Raw genomic sequence first — 17,445 nt, 5'->3', positions numbered from 1 at the left:
AGAACTAAACTATAGTAACTTCAAAGAAACAATAGACATACTATTCTCATTGCCACTACAGCTGCATGCTGATGTGTGTGTGTGCACAGATACTGCAGATTGCTTTGCTGCTGCAGTGCCTCGAGATCCATCCCTGCATCCCTCTCTTTCTCACTCGTCACGCCACCCAGCACACCTAGCTGCTGGGCTGCTCATTCTATTTTGTACATACACACAGTGAAAATGTCCTTTAACGCATCAGGGGTCTCCTCCTGTATGTTTGACTGCTGCTTGCTGCTTGCTGAGGCCAACTGATTAAAAATAACATTTATTTTACCTTTCCCTGCCTGGTGCTATATACTGCATGGTGGCCACAAACACACATGGACACACACCAGTACAACACCTAGGAGAGGCAATTTTGTTAACGCACAAAATGAAAACTGCTTCTTCCTGAAGTGTGTCTGGGTTCAAATCAGAGCAGGTTCTAACCTTTCTCATCCTCTTTAAACTGCTGTGTAAACTGTGTCTGCACTGTTGAATGAGGGTCAGGACAGAAAAAAAAATGTTTCATTGGTTGTATACATATATCAGTTTAGGTACTATAATGTTAGAAGTAAAGAATCAGTCATGTATATTTAATATACAGGGATATTCAAAAAGAATGAACCGATTTCATTACGCAATATTTTAATAAGGAAAAGCAATAGAAAACTCCAGCCAAGTCACAAGTATTCTACTCACAATCAACTTTTATTTCCTGTCTTACAAGTGTTCAATGTGGCCACCACCTGCAGCATGGATCAATGCGATAAGAGAATTCCTCCCAGACTTGTATCAGCATATCATGATCCACTGAGTTGATCGCTGTTGTTTTTCAGTGTTTAAGGTCATCAAGGTTAGTGGGTAGCGGTGGAACATAAACGCAATCTTTTACGTATCCACACAAGAAAAAATCATACACGGTGAGGTCTGGGGATCTCGCAGGCCAAGCACACTGAGGATTTGCTGAGGACTCGCCATTCCGCAGGTAGACAAGCAACTGAACAATGCTGGAGGAACGACGCGACTACAGCGCCCCATGTGGCAGCCATTCAAAACTTAGAAAAGTCTTCTTTCAAATGGTCACTGACTCATTCCATGACGATACTTGAGAACTGAAGCAATGCATCATGAATCGGTTCATTCTTTTTGAATAACCCTGTATTGTTTATATTTGGAAGCAGACTGAACATAACCCAGACTGAACATGTTCTGCCTTAATCACATCTCCTTCCTCATGAGAATATCCAGGTTTTTGAATTGACAGATGGACAATCAATAAGTATCTTCATCTTTCTCTAACTCTAAAGGAGGAGGCTGGTAAGACCAAGAAGACCCTTCTGGGACTGAAAAAATAAAAAAATAAAAATCAAGGTTCATATTAACCCATAAAGACCCAGCAAGACTTTTGTATCAGTTCCCAAATTTATTTTTCTCTCTATTGAACCTTTCTGAAGTGATTTATCACCATTTATTATATTATTTTCTGTATTTTGCATTTGTTTCAGTGAAAATCTGATATTTTCCTATATTTAATTTACTGATTCATGAAAGCTCAGATTAAAGTGGAGGGTTATTATATCAGAAACAGAGAAAATTGAAGAAAAAGTGACTTTTTCAGCAAAATCATTTACTGAATATTTAAGTGAACCAAGTGTGTCCATCCACTGTCATTGATCCAACTCCATGGGTTTCCCTGGTGAATCAATGTTGTCGAAGATGACAGTGATTCCATGTTCACTACAGGGCCTCTGAACGTCCAAATAGGTCATATCTGATAACCATGAAACAATGACAAACGGCATTTTACACCAGTTGTTTACATGTATTGATAGAGTTAGTGGATCAGCAGGTATTTAACAGTAGATGGTTTTGGTCGACGATGGATGTTTGGGTCTTTATGGGTTAGTTAGTTAGTTAGTTAGTTAGTTAGTTAGTTTATTCATTTATGTTGAATTAGCATTAAAACCAAACAACAAAAGGATTACCATATTTTCCGGACTATAAGTCACACTTTTTTTCATAGTTTGGCTGGGGGTGCAATTTATACTCCGGAGCGACTTATATGTGAAATTATTAACACATTATTATATAATTTCACATGTTCGTTTTTTTCATACTGACAGCCACAAGAGGGTGCTCTAGGCTTGTGTACCTGTACCTGCTACTTCTGTACCACTGAAAATTTAAAATTTCAACAATACCGGTAACTTATAAAGACAACTGAGAAGGGCTGAAAAAAAAAAAAAGACATCAAAAAGAAAATCATATTCTGCAGATTACAAGCTGCAAGCAGTGAAATATGCAGCCGAAAACAGTAATCGAGCAGCAGAAAGAAAGTTTGGAGTGAGTGAGAAACTTGTGAGGGACTGGCGAAAAGCGGAGGTTACTCTTACTGCAATGAAGAAAACAAAAAAAGCTAATCGCGGGCTAAAAGCTAGGTGGCCACAACTAGAGGAATGAGTTTGCACATAGGTGCTTGAACAACGTGCAGCCGGGAGAGGCTTGTCAACAGTGCAGTTGCGTCTCCATGCCCAGGTAGTTGCCAAGGAGATGAATATAAATGACTTTGCGGGAGGACCTTCTTGGTGTTACCGCTTCATGCAACGCAACCGCCTCTCTATCAGAGCAAGGATGCAAAATGCGACTTATATTCCAGTGTGACTTATATATGTTTTTTTCTTCTTTATTATGCATTGTTTGGCTGGTGCGACTTATACTCCGGAGCGACTTATAGTCTGAAAAATACGGTACATAAAAGAAAGTCCAACATTCAAAAAGGAGCAGGATGAAGTTTAATCTATAATCTCCCACCCCCTTACCCCATCCTTCAACCTACCCTAAATTCCTATGTCAGATCCCATAAGTAACTCAAAAATCCTACACATATCAGTCTACATTCTGACTATGCACAAAACACAAAATTACTATACATATCGAGGGTTAACATCCATCCATGTTGACACAAGACAGAATGAAATGTGTGATTCAGGTTCACCAGCTACAGTAGACACTGCACTATTCAAATTAATAATTTAGCAATTTACATAGAAATCTGAACTAACTTTATATCTTAAAGCTTAAAAGTCAATTAAAGAAGGTATGTAGTAAATAAATGAAGGAACATGGCAGTGTCAAAACCTGCGCTCTCTAAAAACCACCACTTGAAACCGGCTTCAGTATCAAGTCATTTGCTATACTTTATTGTCCAACGATGCTGACAGCCATCTTTGATCTCTATGGTTAATGTCTGTTTTTATGACACTGTATATTATAACTCATGCATTTAAGTGACTGGTGGCTTTTTACTCCTGGTAGCTCTTCTATGTTTTTTTTAGGATTGTGTGATGCAAATGTTAAACAATAAAATGACATACTTAACACTCGTTATCTGAATCTGCATCATGTTAGTTTTGGAGAAGTGAATGTACAGTTCTAAAAACCCAAGCTCTAAAAACCCAAGATGGCAGCTGCACAGTAGATCGTAATCCAGCGAACCACTTCCTTTATACTGTCTGTGGGTCTACTTCTGTGAAAATACCACAACAATATGATAAATGCTACGTTCCGGATGTCATATGTCATAACTAATGTGATGTTTAATGATTTTTATCAGCACTTTCAAGGTGGTTAATTGTCTTGTTCTTACTGCGCAGCCTCATTAATGCACGCTAGTTAGTGTTCTTGGCATGTAGAAACCAACAAGGAAAAAAAGCATTTGGATCTATAGGGTAAGTATCCAAGATCCAGAGTGTAAACAGTCTGAGCTAACGATCAATAGCTCAAAAGGTGACTAATTGGAGATTCCACATCTCTTTTCCTCGTTTCTCCAGGACAGGTTTTCTCTTGTGCCTCGTTCCTTTTTTTTTACCAGTTTGACCAGGATCCTCTCCATCCCTTAAGGGCTGGCTTCTGCTCAATTTGCCCTGACCTTTCTGCCTGTAAACAGCCAGATGGCAAGGTGACTGACTGACTGATTTTAAACAGAATGGAATGACGGGGGAGGGAGATTCAGAGGGACTGATCACTAAAGGGAGAAACAGAAAAAAGGGGCGAATGTGGCGAATCAGAGCGTGAATCACAGCGTGTAGAGCAGTAAATGAATATGACTGGCCCCGCAAAGATAAAGCATTTTGAAACAGTGTGTTTAAAGCTAAAAAGACAGAGATGCAGTTTGAAAGACATCTGAATCGACATTAAGTGACACACAAACAGGGTTTATGTAGTAATCAGACAGACAGACAGACAGACATACAGATAGATAGATAGATAGATAGATAGATAGATAGATAGATAGATAGATAGATAGATAGATAGATAGATAGATAGATAGATAGATAGATAGATAGATAGATAGAAATTCAAGTATTAGTATTACATGGTTTGTTTGTAAGATTATGTATTTTTATGTTTTTTTCATAATAGGTAGCTGAATAAATTGGCTTACACCAACTGCGTTTTGAGCTATTTGTATATGATGTTTGGTAGTTGATGGTTAAAAATGAGCTAAATAATAGAAAAGACTATAATAAAAGGAATTTTAGAAGCACTCTGAAAGATAAGCACGTGCTTCTGTGCTTATGTTAAGTTTATGTGGGAGTCTGTTTTGTCATTAGCTAACTTCATTACTGTGCTAATCGTGGTCCTGGTAGCTTGCATCCACATATACAAGAACGACGTACTGATCAATATGTACATGTTTTGGGTCAGATTTCCCTCAACATTGACTCTCGAGCTCTTCTGTCCCTCTCTTCTGCTTCTCTACAGTGTGCATCATCCAATAGTAGCTTTGAAATACAGCCAATTAACATCAGTGGCTTCCAGATTCCAACCGCAGACTGTGTAATAAACATTGAAAGAACATTGTAAGAACACTTGAGTCAAAACTCAATCTCACCCCAGTGGATAGCCAAAGTATCATTGGTCATAAACTGCACTAACCACGTGCTTTTCATCAAAACGTCAGACAAACTAGAATCTGTCAATTCAATTCAGGCTTATTTATGAATATGCACATGCATGTTTTAATAAATTATTATGTCAAGGTACTTCACAAATTCACCTGAAGGCCTTACATGTACTATACAGAGAGGAAACCCTACTAAACCTCCTAGAGCAAACCCAGGGTGAAAAACGGCCACATAACACAAGTCTGAGGTGGCAAACTGATCATTAATGTACATGTAAATCATTCCCAAAGACAGTTCTCTTCCACCAAGAGAATGACCAACTGAAGTTACAACATCACACAGCTGGGAAAGGAAATAGCAGTAGTTTTTTGGCTCATGACCCCATTTTAACATCACAAATTTCTGGCGATCAGTCAGTCCATCTTGGATTTATGAGGCTGCAAATTAATACTGAACAAACAAGAACTCAAACTATGAATTATGAAAGAGCTGCAGCATCTGAAACTGGTCACAATGAACATTTGAAAGATAAACAGTACCACAGTGCTTCAGTTTCTGCTTCAGAGTTTGTCATGTCTTTTATGTATTGTGATTGTCTCTCTCAACTCACCACATATGTTTTCATTAGTATTTTAGTTTGTTTGTTTTTTTATCAATTACTAGAAATTTCAGGTGACCCCATGTGAATTCCAGGCGACCCCATGTGGGGTCCTGACCCTGAGGTTGAAAAACACTGGATTAGGTAAAGACACCACAATTCATTCTATACTAATGCTTGACCAGGAAGTCACGTGGTACCCTTGGAGTAGACTGAAAGACATCTAGATATTGCTAGGGTTTTGACTTGGTTCAATGTACGCATATGAATAATTTATGGGATAGGGATAGGAAATGGGTCAGGAAAACAACTAAAATATGAAATAAAACACATTTGGATACAAACATTGGTCTTTTTCTAAAACTACAAACATCTTCTGCCATAATCACCCCAACCGCCTTCTACTAATGTTTCTGTTACTTAACGTCATCTGGTCTAAGTCGTCAATTTCCATGGTTGAAGGACTTGAAAGGGACTTCTAGCTGGTTACTTGCACTTCATTTTCAATGCCTGGAATACCCTGATTGCTTCAATTTCCAAATGCCAAGGACTGTTGAACAAGGGGCTTTATGTGATGATTTCAGAGTGAGAATAGGCTTCATAAAGATGAGCTGGAATGTGTTTAGTAATAGATACTTTAGCCAAACAATGAAGCCTGCTGTTTGGTGGTGTAGCCCTACATTTTTGTTTTGTTTTGTTTAATCTGACCATCCACCCCTATTATCTCCTGCTTATATTGAAGTAATTCAGATCCTTCAATGACAAGTTACATTGACTTTACATGCTCTGGCCACTGAGTTGGCATACACTAGCCAAATGGCAGGAGACCACTCCAGACGGATCACCACTGTGAAGCACAGACAATTGGTTATTTAGCTTCAGGCCATTTACGGAGAACATGCAAACTTCAGACAGGAAGGACCTGGACTCAGGCATGAACCCAGAATGTCACTGATCTAAGCTGACAGTGTGAACCACCAAGCCATCCTGTCAGCCATGCTCTAATTTGGCCACATGAAAAAGACATTTATAGAAGCCGTATTGTTTCTTCTTTTAAACCCTGCAAAATATATTTTGTGCACTGTAGTGAGATTGTTTTTAAGCCTGATGTTTCTATTTATGCACCATAAAGTGGAAAATGAATGTAGACAGAGAGATATTATACAGCGTTTGATAGAGAAGAGATGTTTTTCTACATCAGTAAGATTGATACAGAGACAAAAAGACTGCATTAATTCACTTGTTCATGCTAGATTAGATGTCAGATTTCCATATAGAGAGAAGTGAAGGATAAATAGGAAGACAGATGAGACAGTGGTTCTGCTAAATTAGATTCTGGATTTCTGGATGTTGAAGAAAAATAGAAATGATCTGTAGAGTATGTGTGACATCATCTTTTCACTGACATCTACATGCTTATCTTTCATATTTTATGTTGAAGAAATACTTATATTTACGCACATACACCATGTGCAGTTACATATAAGGAATGCATTATATCCATAAAAAGCTTCAGTCACACAAATCAGCAAACAGAGATACACTCCAAGGCAAGTTTTTTTATTTTTATTTATTTTTTACTTCTAGAGAGCCTTAGATAAGTGAAGGACCAATCACTGGAGAATTGAATTGATGAAACAGACTCTGATGAATAAAACTACACAAAGACATGCAGACATGATAAACTGCTTCACGACAGGCTATTCGCAGCTCAGAAGGCCTCAGTCCCTGTTTCGAAGCACATGCACTATCTGTTAGGAAGAAGTTCACCAGATATCAGTCAGCACAACACATTCTATATTAAATATCTGCAGTCTTTCAAAAACTCATCATCAGAGGAAGGTTTGCTATATTTTGCAAGGTTGTGCAGCAACATTCATTGCTGATTCGCGGACAGGTGGCAGCTTTGTAGAAATGATCTGCCGGCAATTAGGGTGGAAGACTTTTTTGGTGCTTTTTCTTCTCTTACTGTAATGACAAGCTTGTAGAATAATTAAAATGTCTCTTGACATTCTGTTCCTTGATCAACACAATATTCTTTTAGTACGCCTGCAAACCAACACTGTTGAAGAAACATAATGATGCACTTTTATAAATGTTTTTAAGATTGGTTTGTTTTACATTGTGGATGCTTTTCAAGACACCCAAATTGCTTTACATTATTGATCCATTATTCAATCCAACCACCACTGGACCAGGTTATTATCATTAACGAAAACGAACAAAATGACATAAACTACAACTGAAAAAACATTTTCGTTAACTGAAATAAATAAAAACTATAATTAAAAGATAAAATGATAGCTAACTGAAACTATTGTGTGCTTACAAAACCAAAACACTTTGTTCCCTTAGTTTTCGTCTTTGTCAATGTTGGATTGATATGAAATCAATGTATTTCGCTCGAGCAATTTTAGCTGGTGACACCATACAGCACTTCATGGTCCGTCACTTCTCGTCACTTGTCATTTAGAGTCGGCTTCTGGTCCCCATTCTACCTGGCAACATGAAGACTAAAGTTGGGAGAAAGCAGCAGAGTCCTGTAGGGGATTTATTTGAATACAGCGGCGAGGAAGATAAAAGATATGAAACAACTCAAACTAGTACCAAAACTAAACTAAAACTAAGCATTTAGAAAAAAAATGAAAACTAATAAAAAGTAGCAAACCTGCTCTAAAAACTAATCAAAATTGAATTAGAGGGGGAAAAAGTCAAAACTAAATAAAACTAAACTATAATGAAAGATCCAAAACTATTATAACCTTGTACTGAACATTCATACGCCACTGTGAGTGACACTGGAGGTGCGTGAAGTGTCTTGCCCAAGGACACAACAGCGCATGACTAGGACAGCGGGATTCAAACTATCAAACCTTCAGGTACTGGCTCTACCTCCTGAACCACCCGTTTTTTTCCCCATGTATACAATACATAAGGTATTAAAGAAACCTAAATAAAAAAATAAATAAATAAATAAAAAACACAGTTCTGTGTCACAGTGCAAAGGCATTTGTTGCCTTGTCTGTGAAATAGCAGCGTCCAGGCAATTTTTTTTGAAAGCAGTGACCAATGATCACAGTTATCTGCCCTTCAGTTTGCAGGTGCAGCAGCTAACTCACAACAGCAGCATCACATCTTTTTGCAAAGGCAATCACCTCAAAGCCACCAGCTATGGGTCTGACTGGATCTTGTCCAAAACTAGTGAGGCTGGCAGCAAGGTGTGTGTTGTGGACTGTTTTATCATGTAGAATAGACCCCCATAGCGCAAGACTCCCCTGTCCCCTGCTATCATGAAAAACTGTATATTTACTTTTAATGTTTAAAAAGTCCTGTTGGCAAGGTTAGCACTGTCATTTTGACCCTGTTCATGAATTCACCTCATGTACAAAGGAGCTAACATCACAAGTCACAGTCAAAAGTTCCATTTTCCCTGTCCATACAGCAACACTGGAAAAGTAGTTTCTAAATGTCTTCACCCTGGAGACTTCCAAAATATATATTACAATGAACTAAAACCGCATTTGTTTGAGAACAGAGGCCAGAATGCTAGAGAAAAAGCTAAGTTTAAGATATAATTTAAGATATAATATATGAGGGGTTGTTCCATCAAGATAAACAATGTGTACACTTTTTAGTAGCAGTTACATATCGTATATGTCTATGACTGAAATAGTAATTAATAGTTACTGTGATCCTGTCCTTTGGTGATTGGTTGATCATTTCCTGAATGGAACCTGAATCAGTGGTGTAGTCCAGGGTATACAGGGATATACAGAGTATACCCACTTATTTTTCAGTCAGCATTCCGTATACCCACTTCTAAATCCCCCTGATGCATCATTCAGTAGTATCTGAGCCAAATGACCCATTTTTTCACCTAGGATGGTGAAGCCATGACCCGCCCTACTCTGCCTCTAATTGGCTAGTACTCATTGCCTTCACTGATTACATTGGTTAACTTTAGGCATGAGGACTGATGAGCCAATCAGAGGCAGAGTAGGGTGGGTCATGCCAAGGAAAATATCGCTAACTAGCGCTGGCCACCTCTGCAACCTGATTGGACACCTCAGGTGCCAGTGCCGCCCCAGTTGATAGACAGGTCACTGCACATCTTGTTGACAGATGCACGATTATTGGAAATGCAAATGAGAAAGGTAGAATAAACGTCTTTCAGCTCAGTGACACATATCCAGAGAATCTACTTTCAGGGAATATATAATTATGTGGTAACTTTTAAGGTGGTTTCCAAATGAGTCACTGAGGAGAAGACATTTTGTCACCAATAGTTCAACCATGCGACTAGGCAATTGTTATGAAAGCCTAACATTAACCTATGTTTGCCTCATGTTGAAAACATTTACATTCATGCAGCTGCTTGTGTGACCAGTAATACCTATAAACTGCTCCAGAAGTCATGATAATTCTATAATAGTGAGCAAATACTACTGACAGATTTTTGAGTAAACTAAATAGAGTAGTCTTACATGTCACTGTTTCTAAAACAGTGTTTTTCTGGACTTTAAAAAAAAAAAAAAGAAGCCAAAAATTGAGAGTGTACCCACTTCTCCAGGGACCACTTCACCACTGACCTGAATAAAAACTGTCTGACATACATGTGATGTGGTGTTTGCATACATTAACACTCCAAAACCTGTTGATTGAGGTCTTTCACTCAGTATTTCGTCCCTTTTGTCAAGACACCTGAATCTGGCTTTAGCTTTAACCTCTGAAAAGCTAAAAGATCTCTTACGCTTCTCACTGATATTGTTGTTGGAAACTCATGAAAAAACATTGATATGCTATTTTCCATCTTCTTTAACCAATATGATGTTTCAAATAATATTGCATTCTTTTGCTGAATATTTTGGTATATTTTTTTTATTTTCCACTTTCACTGTTTTTGATTTTCTTAACTGCTTAAAATTGGAAATGTGGAGAAAACCAAGTCGATGGAAACACACCGCTGTATTGTAGTAATTGGAGACAAATATGGAATCCATGGCAAACAACAGAGACACACAATGGCTGCAAACCTGCCACAAGGCATTAAGTGTCTCACTTTCACACATAGTAACGCAACACAAAAACACTCGCACCGACACACAGCTGCACAACAGTGGGCTGCAAATTGAACAGGAGAAAAGCAGACACACAAAAACACACCGATAAAACCTACACAAACACACTGCGCATGTAGAAATGATCCACACACCTCAGTAACACTATAAATGGAGCTCTGCTGCTCTCACACAATCACACACATGCAGTTTGCACAGAGGAAAAGCAGTGTGTCCACGTGGCTGAGTGGTTTTAGGCTCAGCTGGATCAGCCTAAGGTGAAGGAAATGAGAGACTTTTTCTTTCTCCTGAGTTTTGCTCTCCCGGTGTTTGCCTGCCATTTCACATTTTCACCTCATTTTAACCTTTGTCCTTTTCAGTCACCGTCTATACTGTACTCTCACCGTCTATTCTTCCATTTATATATTTTAATGATACATAATTAGCATGTAACAGCACATGTCAGGGTCAATCAGGGCTCCAGGTCACACTTTACTTTATACCAAAGTGATTCATGTTAATATAAGTTTTAAGAGTATGATTTATCTTTTCCAGTGCCTCACAATGCTGTCACTCCCTTTCTGTCTTAGCCACTTATTTTACTTTCCCTCTTGTCCCCCCTCCCCATCCCCCTCCTCCCCAGGACTGGGTTTTAAGCCATTATAAAGCCTGGTTTGGCAGCCTGGTGTGTGTTCATGTGGTGCCACTCAGTAAAAGACCAAGATTGAAGCTGTGTGGAAAATCCTCGGCTTCCTTCTTAAATACACCCAGCATCACTGTCCAAGGTCTCAAGGGAGAGGCATGGAGCGGGGGTGGGGGGTTGTGTGTGTAGGGGGGTGGAAGTGGAGAGGAAAGAGAAGACTTAAGTTCTAAAGGAACAAAGCCTTGTAGAAGGAGATGAAGGATGGCCATAGAAAATGGAAAGATCAGTACTATTGTGGTTTGAAGGAGAAATCTTGGTTGTTGAACTGATCCACCTTTTGGACTGAAAAGGAGGAGGAGCAACAGAGGAAAAACTGAGATATATATGGAAAGAAAAACAGGGAGAATAATTGGGAGCAAAGCCAGTGTGAAGTTTTTCCCTTGACATAGACCTAACTCATTTACTTAAGTATGAGGAGAGAGATATATTAGAGGCGACATCACCATTAAAATACAAATCACACTATTCTATATAAGGCAAACCTGCAGAGTGGGAGGTTTCCCATTAGAGAAAAACTGTTTAAAAGAAGTGGCTGCTGTGATGTCATCTATTATCTTTTGAATTATGTACTGTTTTTAAGTATTAATTTTGGTGTTTGGCTGTCAGCATGTTGGTTTTATCGTGCCAAACGCTGCAAAAATCAAAATCTTACCAACTGTATATTTCTCATTTCTAGCCAAAATATCTCATCACACTTAAAATAAGACATAATCACTTAAAGAGTTACTTGCAAGTGAGATATAAGAACTTATTTTTACACAGTACAGCTTGAAAATCTTATTTCAACAAATCTTACCAAGATAATTTTCACTTGTTCCATCAGCGGATTTATCATTATTATTATTATTATTATTATTATTATTATTATTATTATTATTATTATTTATGTTTTTTTTTTTATTATTTTGTTATTTTTTTTCTTTCTTAATTCAAGCAAAAAAACAAAAAAAAATCAGCAAAAAAATTCACTCGTCCCTTTGGCAGATTTTTTTTTTTTTTTGCTTAATTCAAGCAAAAAAAATCTGCCAATGGAACAAGTGAAAATTATCTTGGAGAGATTTCTTGAAATAAAATTTTCAAGATCTGTAGCCTAAAAATAAGTTCTTATATCTCACTGAAAAGTCACTCTTTAGGTGATTATGTCTTATTTTAAGTGTGATAAGATATTTTAACTAGAAATGACAAAAATACACTTTGTAAGATTTTGATTTTTGCAGCCTTGGCACCATAAAACCAACATGCTGAAAGCCAAACATCAAAATTAATACTTAAAAACAGTACATAATTCACAAAATAATAGATGACATCACAGCAGCCACTTCTTTTTGTTACAGTCTTTCTCTTATAGGAAACCTCCCACTCTGCAGGTTTGCCTGATATAGAATAGTGTGATTTGTATTTTAATGGTGATGTCACCTCTAATATATCTCTCCCCTCATACTTAAGTAAATGAGATAGGTTTATGTCAAGGGAATAACTTCACTCTGGCTTTGATGAAGATTTTGATTTTTGCAGTGAAAGGCCAAAGGCAACTACTATCTCACTGCAAATACAATAATAAGACAATTCCACTTGTTAATGCTTTGATGTGCATGGCCACCATGAAATTTCAGCTATCAGCTAAAAGTTAACATATACAGTAGGGTTTAATAATAGCAAAGTTAACATCACATGATATATGAACACGCTATAGGATCACACAACACTGAAATAATGGTAGCATTGGCTAATATATCTAAGCTAAATAACAGGCTGGATTTTAAAGGTGAATTTAACACTTTCATAAGTAACTACTTAAGCTTGTAACTGGTCAACCCTGCAAAGTCTGAACCATTAAGTAACTGACCGAAAATTCCAGTTCTCTGAGAGTGGAGCCTTTATTGGTCCTTCAGAACAACCAAAAAAATTTATTTTTTTCAAAAATCAATTTCCATGTATGAGTTCCAATTTTGTATCATATTTGACACATTGGGTCTAAGTGCTCAAATATTATTATTTTTGACCAAACAAAATCGTAATATAACACAAACATGTCTAACAAATTGGTAATTCCTTTTCAAAATTGGTAAAGTTCTGCCTCCTTCCTCATTAATGACAATGTTGTAGTGTCACTGGAAAGGCCTCTGGTGAACAAACCCCCCCCCCCGGTGGATTATCTGTGTATTGCATGTATCTGATTTTATACATCAGGTTTTTCAAGAAAAAAAAAAAAAATCACACTGATCATGTAGAGGGCTTCAAAACTCATGTATCAAATATGATACGTTTGGCGTTATAGGGTTAATCACAGTTGGACTGCCGTTTAGGAAATATGTTACATATTTTTGTGTCATGTCTCATTGTCTGGTCAGAATGGAAACTGTGACAATTTGAGGACCTGCAAGTAGTGGTGCTTTTTTAGTTGATGTTCAGTTGTGGCTGCTTGATTCTTTATTCTGTTATTTTACTGGTTAAAATATTAAGGCATATTTACACTTTTCTTGTCTTCATGCTTTAGGATTTGCTGCTGCTTGCTGTTTTGACATAAGACTATTCTTGCACAATTCTTTCAGGGAATTTGACACACCTTGCCTTCAGTCATCTTCATCACCCAAACGCCCAAATGTGTGAGGTCAGCTGACCAAAGGACAGAGATGGATAGACTGACAAAGACAGCAGGAGAAAGAAATTCAGTTAGGGAGGTAATGGGCTCCATATGTGACTTACTGCTGCATTTAGACCCCCATATCTGTCCTCTCCACTACCTCCTCTGATTTCTCAGCAGCATTTCACCAAGGACACACATAGAACACGTTCACACTGACAGACAGTTGTGTGAAAAGCTGACTCAGAAACAAGGTTTTCATTTGCTCAACACCATGTAGAAAGTTCTATCAGTGTAGAATTTCACATATTATCTCTTTTATACTTCTAATTTATTATATACAGTGTGTATGCTCTTGTATTGTATTTTGATTGTTATATTCTATTTCTACTGTTTGACATGCTGCTACTGCACTACAGTTTCCCAGTTTGGGATCAATAAAGTCTATCTGTTTGTCTGTCTGTCTATTGTTTCAAAAATTCATCATAGCCTATGCTGTTTTACCCCTGACCCACAACCTAAACCTACAGTATTTCCTCCACATTTGATGAATATAGGAACCAGTGTCATATATTTTTTACAACTTCTCTTTCATTTCCACCCATAAGCTTGTAGAAAAACAGTCAAAATGCATACTTTAAGGATATGTGACCTTTAAAGGTCGGAGCACACTCATTTTTCACCTGGGTTTTATTCCAACATCATCTCCACTTTATAGCTAATATTTTAGAAAACATAAAAAAAAAAAAAAAAAAACTGCTACGCTCACATTATTGATTTTATTTAGTGTTGAAAAGCCTCAGTTGGATCTAAGTCTATAAGATCTAGACAGAGGTATTCTGGTGAAAAGAAACTTCATTTTCTCTTGTTATATTATTCAATAGGAATTTGTTCAGCAACAATCTCTGTATGTTCATCTGAAATATGATCATTAAAATCAAATCAACTGTATTCATTTAATGTTTATTTAGTATTTAATTCTAGGAATAAATGTTTGAAGCAAAATAATTTGCAAAATCAACACTGGAACAAATGTTGAACTGGAAGTGTATGATTTTATCTACAATAATAACTCCACTATGTAGGACACAGGATAAGTGAGGACTCTACTGTTTCCATATGTGCGTTCTGTGAATGTATCGATGTTTTCTTTAACTCTTGGCATTAAGAACTTCCCCTTGAGGACAATGAAGCAGAACTGAAATGAATTGATCTCTACCCTGAGCTTTCTTTGCTATGCTGACTCAGAGTAGACTCGCATGGAAAACTTTAGTTCAGTCATTCATTGCGTTAACCCACGGCCCTTGTTACATAGCATAGCCAATGAGTACTGACATCAGTTTCAAGGGAATAATTTAAAGGCCAGTTTTAATCTTCCCATGACCCAATTTTAGCTCCCGAACCAGACTTTGACAAAACACTGGCTACATTTTTTAAGGTTCAGTACCTAAAATAAGTCACCAGTCTGTTTTCGCTGGGTCACAACATGGTCAAGGAATGTTTTCATTAGACTAACTCCCATGGTGAGAGCCTATATTTAAAGCTTTGCATGCACATCCTGCATGTCAGCATTTCTAAAACTATGGATCAGGACCCTGAAATGGGTCATGAACCTTTTGTGGGTCAATTAAACCAGGTCCCACTGGTGAGCAGCTAATTGTACAAGGTTTGCTGCATTGCTGGAAAAGTTCAAGAATCACTGGACTAGACAAACTCACCCCATGGCACCACTAGTTAGTATGACATTTGACTTTGCGAGGGGTGGCACTGAAAGACAGAGTGAGGGAGTGAGGGAAGGGCAGAAAAGAAATAGTGCAGACAGACTGTTTGTTCTGTCATTATGTGTAACGCAAATTAGCCTCCACGGAATATCAAGCATGTCAAAAGCACTCACTGAGAGCCTTCACAGCACCATGTTGCTTTGCAAATATCCCACTGCACAGCATTAGAAGGTACCTGAGTCTGCACACACTCAAAGATTTTTAATTGTGAGAAAAGTAGGCGCAGTGTAGAGCAGTGTTTTTCAACCTTAGGGTCAGGACCCCACATGGAGTCGCCTGGGATTTAAATGGGGTCACCTGAAATTTCTAGTAATTAATAAAAAAATAAAAATAAAAAACTTACTAATAAAAATATGTGTTGAGTTGAGAGAGACAATCACATACATAAAAGACATGATAACTCTGAAGCCGAAACTGAAGCACTGTGGTACTGTTTATCTTTCAAATGTTCATTGTGGTCGGTTTCAGATGCTGCAGCTCCTTAATAATTCATAGTTTGAGTTATTGTTTTTTTCTGAATTAATTGTCGGCCTTGTAAAGCCGAGCTGGACTGACTGTACATATCCTGACCAAGGAAAATAAAATTCTGACTTTGTGCAGTAATCTACACCCGGTTTTCTTCCTCCGTCCATAATAATATACTTTATATAGACTAAATGTCATCTAAAAGTAATGTTTATTTGCAACATAGTATAGCAAATTATTACATGATTAAAAACAAATTAATTTTAGCAAAAAAGAAAAAAAAACAAAAAGTCTCTGTTTTGAATGTCTGGGGTCGCCAGAAATTTGTGATGTTAAAATGGGGTCACAAAGCAAAAAAGATTGGGAACCATTGGTGTAGAGGCTTTTGCCATTCTAACTTGCATGTATTTGTTTGATTTTTGAGATTGTGTTTTTAAAGGTTTGGAGAAGAAAAGGAATAATGCATTGCCCAAAGTGGAAAACTCAAAACATGCAAGAAAAATTCAGGTTGTTTTAATATTTGAAAACTACAGGTACTACATTTCTTCAACCACTGTCTGGATTTTTAAAATTTATCTCATCTATAAAAGGTACCAGGCCTTAATTTGAAGGTTTGTATTGTGGTCAGACCTTTACTCTTAAAGCTCTCTGTTTAATAGTAAAAAGTAAAAATTAAAACCTTTGTTTGATCCCTTCTAAACTTTTCTACAAACACAAAGCATCCTTAAAGCACTACTGTGTTTTTGTGCAATATAATCTCAGTTTGCAAGTAAGGTATATTCTCAGGATCTTTTAAAGTTTAGCGCTTATGTATGTGTGTGCGTGTGTCTCATAACCCATGAAGACCTAGTATTACTTTTCTAGTAGTTCCCAAATGGATTTTTCTGTTTATTTGACCTTTATTAAGTGATTTATCACCATTTATTATAATATTATCCTCTAAATTTTGCATTTTTCTCTGTAAATTATGTATTTTCCTATATTTAATTTGGATGTTCATGAAAACTCAGTAAATTCAACGGTTATTATTGCAAAACTTTATATCAAAAATGGAAGAAAAAGTGACTTTTTCATTAAATATATTAATAACTGAACATAAAACAAGCGTCTCCATTTGCTGTCATTGATCCAACTTCATGGGTTTTACTGGTGAATCAATGTTGTAGAAGATGAGGGTGTTTCCATGTTCACTACAGAGCCTCTGAACATCCAAATGGGTCATATCTGATGACCATGAAAAGATGACAATCTGCATTTTACACCAATTAGTGTCGGAGCGACAAGAAGACAGTGACAGACAGTAGGAAAATAAAAGAGACATTTATA

The sequence above is a fragment of the Sphaeramia orbicularis genome, chromosome 15, assembly GCF_902148855.1.
Source record: "Sphaeramia orbicularis chromosome 15, fSphaOr1.1, whole genome shotgun sequence".
NCBI lineage: Eukaryota > Metazoa > Chordata > Actinopteri > Kurtiformes > Apogonidae > Sphaeramia > Sphaeramia orbicularis.
The sequence above is the reverse complement of the archived record's forward strand: the minus strand, read 5'-3'. Positions refer to the sequence as shown.